This window comes from Octopus bimaculoides, chromosome 5 (genome assembly GCF_001194135.2).
Source record: "Octopus bimaculoides isolate UCB-OBI-ISO-001 chromosome 5, ASM119413v2, whole genome shotgun sequence".
In the NCBI taxonomy this organism is placed as follows: Eukaryota; Metazoa; Mollusca; class Cephalopoda; order Octopoda; family Octopodidae; genus Octopus; species Octopus bimaculoides.
In genome coordinates, this window is record NC_068985.1 from 24,962,191 (window position 1) to 24,969,742 (window position 7,552).

At 37.9% G+C, this 7,552-nt stretch overlaps 1 protein-coding gene across 4 annotated transcripts in view; it reads right to left on the minus strand.

The window, feature by feature from the left end:
• LOC106870742 (arf-GAP with Rho-GAP domain, ANK repeat and PH domain-containing protein 1) overlaps positions 1-7,552 on the minus strand; it is a 303,403-nt gene that overhangs the window by 289,802 nt on the left and 6,049 nt on the right. The gene's annotated exons all lie outside the window — the stretch shown is intronic.

Genomic DNA, 7,552 nt, shown 5'->3' on the forward strand with positions numbered 1-7,552 from the left:
GACAGAGGGAAGAAACAGTATATATGTGGATTAGAGGCTAGTATGTGTGTGTCTGTATGTCGAACAGCTGGATGAGTTTTTCATGGATTTTCTAGGATGCTTATATGTGGAGCAGCAACATAGTCCTAGATGTGCAAGTAGTAATATTCCATCCACTGTGGGTATACTCCAAGCTTTGTTGAAGACTAACAGTTGTTGTAGGTGGTGAAGAGGCTGAAGTAATTTCTAGCTCTGGATATGAAGGTTAGTCTTTGTCTTTGAGAAATAGAACAAAGAATTGCATAAAAGACAGAGAGAGAAAAAAATGAGGAGATTTGAAGACATGAAATAATTATCATAACAAAGGTGTGAGTTCAAATTCCACCATTTCAATTTTGACATCTTTCAGATTTTTTTTTTTTTTTGCTCGAATTTAAAAAAGTAATTTCAAAAAATCATGTTTAAAACATTAAATCTGAAAAAAATAATCTAAAGAAAAACAAAACTGAAAAGTCACTGGAAAAACCGTGCTTCTCTCCTCGTCAATGTGGTTTTTCATGTTCTTAATTTATGAAACGTTAAACATTACAACTTTAGTATATATGTCAATGAAATAAGTACTAGTTAAGTTTTGGGGTTGATGTAATCAATTAAGCCCCTGCCTCAAAATTTCAGGCCTTGTGCCTGTAGCAAAAAGGATCATTATAACTAAGGTGGCAAGTTTTAGCAGCATTTTGTCTATCTTTACATTTGAGTTCAAATTCCACCAAGGTCAACTTTGCTTTTCATCATTTTGGGGTCAATAAAATAAGTACAAGTACCGGGATTGATATAATCAACATCTTCCTCCCAACAATAACTGCCAGCCCTTTGTCAAAATTCAAAACCATTATTATTATTATTATTATTAACAAAGCAGCAAGCTGACAGAATTGTTAGCACACCAGGCAAAATACTTAACAGCATTTCAACCATCTTTATGCTCTAAGTTCAAGTTCCACTGAGGTCAACAAATTAAGTACCAGTGAAACACTGGGGTCAATGTAATTGACTTACCCCTCTCCCAAAATTACAGGCCTTGTGCCTATAGTAGAAAAGAATAATATTATTATTATTATTAATATTACTGTTAAGGTGGCAGGCTGGCAGAATCATTAGCATGCTGGGCAAAATACTAAGTGGTATTTCATCTGTCTTAACGTTCTGAGTTCAAATTCCACCGCGATTGACTTTGCTTTTCATCCTTTCAGGGTCGATAAATTAAGTATCATCAATTGCATACTGGAGTCAATCTAATTGACTGGCCCCCTCCCCAAAAATTTCAGGCCTGGTGCTTAGAGTAGAAAAGATTATTATTATTACTACTACTACTACTACTACTACTACTACTACTACTACTACTACTACTACTACTACTACTACTACTACTACTACTACTACTCAATGGTATAAAACTATTGCATATGTTTCATTAAAACGTCATTCATGTCTATGCAGTTACTTCATTTTTGTTAGCCCCAAATTTGTTGTACCTTGCTGAGTCGTTTTCCATGTTCTAAAAAGTCTGCATCTATTTTGTTTCAGTCACATGTGTCAAAACAGGGTACTAGGACAACAGCTGACACTTATTAAACATAAAACATGACCTACAAACTCCACAAAAAAGTAAATATATGAAAAAAAAGTGTCTAATTCCCTTCCCACTTCAGGGAATAAATACCATATTGCTTGTCAGTCTGTGTGTGACTCTCCTTCCCTCTCTCTCTCTCTTTATATATATATATATATATATATATATATATATATACATGAGGGGCAGTATTCAGAACATAACAGAGTTAATGATAACAATAGTTAAAAACTGAGATTTTGCACTATTGTAGCACCAAGTTCTGCATGTTCACTTCACAACCCCAGCCATAAGCGCAAAGCAAAAATGCAAAACTGTGAGCAGTGATGATGTATAAGAAATTAAAAAAAGGCTTTTAATTGTTCTGTACATATGAGCAATTACACAGCAGTTGAGAGACCATCCCAATTCAGTGTCATTACAGTAAAATAATTTCAGACAAATGACATTACTAATAAATATAACTAAATTTCGTTTTCGTATTTCGTTTGCAAGATTCTTTATCTGAATTTGTGTGTTGAAGCATATTTTATTGTGTCTGGGGAGAGTCGTTCTCTTTTAGTGCCTTATTAATCTGACACACTCACCAGTCTGATTTCCACTCATTTATTTATTCCTCTTCCTTGATTCAGTCATTGGACTGCAGTCATGCTTGGACATTACCTTGAAGGGTTTTATTCAAATGAAAACTGTCTCCAGTACTTATTCCAACAGTCTCTTTTGCCGCACCACAAAGTTATGGATATACACAAACTGACACTGGTTGTTGAGGATGGGACATAAACACAAGCACAAAAACACACACACAAATATATATATATATATACACACACACACAACAGGCCTCCCTCAGCCTCCGTTCACCAAATCCACTTAAAGGGCTTTGGCTGGCCTGGGGCTACAGTAGAAGACACTTGATGAAGGCATCATGCAGTCAGACAAAGCAATGCCAGTGCCAATTTTGTAAGTCTGGTACCTATTCTATCAGTCTCCTCTGATGAAGCACCAAACCACAGGGATACAAACAAACCAACACTGGTTGTCAAGCAGTGGTGAATGCCAAACATATCACAGTGGAAAAAAATTTTGAAAATTTTGATATACATATTAAACTGGTTCGTATAAAGTACCCTTCAATCATCAGGCAATATGCTATGCTTGAGAAGACTTGTTGGGTCAAATGAAATCGTAGTCGTAGCCAATTCCACTGCCGCCTGTCTGGCACTCATGCTGGTGGCATGTAAAAAGCACCATTCGAGCATGGTCGATGCCAGTACCGCCTGACTGGCTCCTGTGCCAGTGGCATATAAAAAGTACCCCGCTACACTCTTAGAATGGTTGGCGTTAGGAAGGACATCCAACAGTAGAAACCTTGCCAGATCGGATTGGAGCCTGGTGCAACCACCTGGCTTGCCGGTCCTCAGTCAAACCATCTAACCCTTGCCAGCATGGAAGGCGGATGTTAAACAACGATGATAAATGCATGCATGACAGACTTCTTTCACTTTCTGTCTCCTAAATCCACTCACAAGACTAGCCCAGGACTATAGAGTAAGACACTTGACCAAATTGCGATGCAGTGGTACTGAACCCAGAACCATACAGTTGAGAAGCAGCCTTGTTACCAGACAGTCATGCCTGAGTCTATGCAAAGTAGTGACAAATAAAAGTTAAACTAGGGCCAAACTGGCAAGGATGAGGCACACAATTTTCTCAAATTTATATACAACAAAATAAATAAGACATCACAGTATCAATTTATGGTGAAAAATATCATCATCATCATCATCGTCATTTAACGTCCGCTTTCCATGCTAGCATGCGTTGGACGATTTGACTGATGACTGGTGAAACCAGATGGCTACACCAGGCTCGAATCTAACTGGGAACGGCCACGCTCAAAATGGTGTATTTTATGTGCTACCCGCACAAGAGCCAGTCCAAGGGCACTGGCAATGATCTCGCTCGAAAGTCTTTACACATGCCACGGGCACAAGTGCCAGAAAGGCGGGCAAAACAGAATGCAAATCATGTTTTTTTCTTTTTCTTTTGAAGGCACAGATGTGGCTGTGTGGTTGCTTCCCAACCACACGGTTCCGGTTTCAGTCCCATTGCATGGCACCTTGGGTAAGTGTCTTCTACTAAAGCCTCAGGCCGAGCAAAGCCTTGCGAGTGAATTTGGTAGACGGAAACTGAAAGAATCCCATCGTATATATGTGTGTGTGTGTGTGTGTGTGTCTGTGTCCTTGTATGTGTTTGTCCCCCACTACTGCTTGATAACAAACAGTGTTGGTGTGGTTATGTCCCTCTAACTTAGTGGTCCAGTAAAAGATACTGATAGAATAAGTACAAGGCTTAACAAAAGTAAGTACTGGGGTGAATTCATTCCAGCAAAAATTCTTCAAGGTAGTGCCCCAGCATGGCCACAGTCTAATGACTGAAACAAGCAAAAAAAAAAGAAGCAAACTAGTGTGTGTGTGTGGGTGCTGTAACTTTCACAATGCTTCATTGTATATTTAAATCTGTTTTAATAATCTCATTTCTTAATAATTTCATAATCTTATTGTAATTTACACCAAACTCCTCTGGTAAAATCATTTTAATTACATCATCCGTTTCTTTTTAAATTTATATTTTAATTAAACTTATCTTAACTTTATTATTATTATTAGTAGTAGTAATAGTAGTAGTAGTAAGGTGGTGATCTGGCAGAATCATTAGCACACTGAACGGAATGATTAATGGTATTTGCCCGTCGCAGCGTACTGAGTTCAAATTCCACCAAGGTCAACTTTACCTTACATCCTTTTGGGGTTGATAAAATAAGTACCAGTTGAACACTGGGGTTGATATAATTGACTCATTCCTTCCTCCAAAATTGCTGCCCTTGTGGCAAAATTTGAAACCATTATTAATATTATTATTAATATTATTATTATTATTATTAAGGCAGGGTGCTGGCAGAATTGTTAGGACACCGAGCAAAATGCTTAACTGTATTTCACCCAGCACAACGTTCTGAGTTCTAATTCCGCCGAGGCCGGCTTTGCCTTTCATCTTTTTGGGGTCAATAAATTAAGTACCAGTGAAACACTGGGGGGGGGGGTTCGATTTAATTGAGTAATCCCTCCCCACAAATTTCGGGTGTTGTGCCTTTAGTAGAAAGGATTATTATTATTAAATTTTGAAATAAAATGTTATGTTCAAGAAAACTACTACTAATCTTTTTGAAGGAAATTTTAATGCAACAGACAGGCCGACAGATTTACACAACACACAGTCATTCACATTTTTACACAGCCTGACAAGCTTGTAAAGGGTGTGAATGTCTATAAAGTTTGAGAACAAGTGCTATAAACTTCCAAAAAAGAAACATAAGCCTTTTATCAGAATAGAACTACGCTTGCCTTAGGATAGTAAAACTGGGGGAATATCAGTGGGGTGTGAGAGACAAGAGAACGACAAACATATGATTCTGGAATCTAATTTCAGGGCCAACCCCATCACCACCACCAACAACAACAACTGAAGAAAGAAGAAAAAAAAAATAAAGAGTAGACCCCTGTTACAGAAAAAAAAAAAAATATGCAGAAGCGATAGTGTGGATATCTCTTGTGTTAATAATATTAAACATGAAGAATACCACCAGAAGGAACAGACCGAGGCGGGTAGAGGAAGGAAACAATTCTAAAGCCTTATTTCAACATCAGCATAAGGTCAAGGTACTAAATTTACAAAGGATAAGAACTACTAGTAGTCAAGGTTCTAAATTTAAAGGGGATAAGACAATGTGATGTTGTGAGGTTCATACATTACTAATGGTCGAGACTCTAAATAAAGAGGATAAGGGGATGTGTTGAGATATTCATACACTTATGAATGGTCGAGATTCTAAATTTAAGGAGGATAAGAGAATGTGATGTGGTGGTCTTCATATATTTACAAATGGTTAAGATTCTAAATTTATAGACAATAAGAGAACGTGATGTTGTGATTAAGTGGCATGGGTGCAAAGTCATGTAATTCATCTTTTCGGCTGCTTAGCTAAATTTATTTGGAGTCATTTTAGTTTGCTTACTAACCACACAGTTCTGGGTTCAGTCCCATTGCATGGCGCCTTCAGCAAATGCCTTCTACTACAGACCTAAGCTGACACAAAGCCTTGTGAGTAGATTTGGTAGCTGGAAACTGAAAGAAACCCATCATGTATACAAGTGTTTGTTGTGGGTGGCAGATACCAGTGTCATGCAAATTGGCACATAAAAGCACCCACTACACTCTCAGAGTAGTTGGCGTTAGGAAGGGCATCCAGCCATGGAAAACCATGCCAAATCAGACTGGAGTGTGGTGCAGCCTTCCGACATGGACAACGGACGTTAAATGATGATGATGGTGATGAGACTGTTTTGTCCCCCATCATTGCTGGACACCCGGTGTTGGTATGTTTACATCCCCATAAACTAAAAGTTCAGCAAAAAATGACTGATAGAATAAGCATCAACTTAAAGAAACAAATACTGGGGGTGGGGGGATTTGTTCAATTAAAACCTTTCAAGGTGATGCCCAAGCATAGCTGCAGTTCTTTAAGTGAAACAAAGATAGATATTTCGTATGTGTATTTCGTGTGCAAGATTCTTGATGTGGATACGTGTGTTGAAAGAAATACAATTAAATAAATGGAAGTGGAGAGACAAGTTACTGAAGAGATTGCAAGAGTGCAATGAAATAATTTAACAAAAAACTATATAAATTAATAAAGGACTGAACCAGTGCGTGTGTTTATTACCGGCATAATGCCTCTCCGGATTTAATAAGGTATTAAACTATAAAAATCAAGGTATCCAAGTGAAAGAATATTTGGCAAGATTCAGATAAACGGATATGCATTCTTTATTCTTTCAGTATTTGTGAATGATCATGTATTATGTATGTGATAGGATATATGCATATGTGTATGTATTCGTATGCATACATATGTATTTACACGTGCCTTTGTATATATACGTGTATGTGTGTGTAACGTGTAGTTGTATACATATATACATAGAGGAAACGAGTCTATGTGTGTATACACACACACACACACACAAATATTCTATCATCAGACGTTTTAATTTCCAAGTAAAGCCATCCACCCCGAGTACCTAGTAACTCGTACAAACAAACGGATCCGGCAGTCCCACTTTCATACACATGTGAACATCTCATGTGGTTGTGTGCGTGGGTTGATAAAAAGCATGGAACAATTGGCATATTGGCATATCGTACACACACCGCATAAACAGAAGAATTAATTTTGAAACACACACACAAATGACGCAAAAAGAAACAATTTATGGCATTCATTTCTATCCATACCAAAGCTTGTGGACGACAAAAATAAACGATTTCTAGTTGGGGATAACCAGTCAACAACCGACTGCTAAGACAAGACATTACGAATTCACATGTCCTATTCATCTCAAAGGCTTAAAAACAGATGGGGAAGGCAGCAGCGAAGATTCGCCTGTGAATGTTAATGTGTATGAGAAAAATAACACTTATTCGTTTTACACACGTGTATGTAGGGGGAGTGGTTATATAAATATATATATATTACAGAGATGCACTTGCATAGCAAGCGACCTGATCTGAGATCGTGTGCTGGAACGAAAACAATTTCAGCGTGGAAGGTGTTTATAAGCCATTTAAAATAACACACAAAACCCGTTAGATTCACTTCAACATTTAAATTTAATTTGTCAAAATATTTTCGTCGCTTTGAGACCGCGACCTGTTCACTGACAAAATTCTGGGCACTATCATGCTATTAGCTGTCAGAAGTGAAAGTGCTCACTGCTAGTGAAGTATCTGTCTGTCTGTCTGCCTGCCTGTTGCTGGCCTGTCGATTCTTTGGCTACTGACAGCTAATACCATGACTGGCCGGAGCGAGCTATTGGCTTA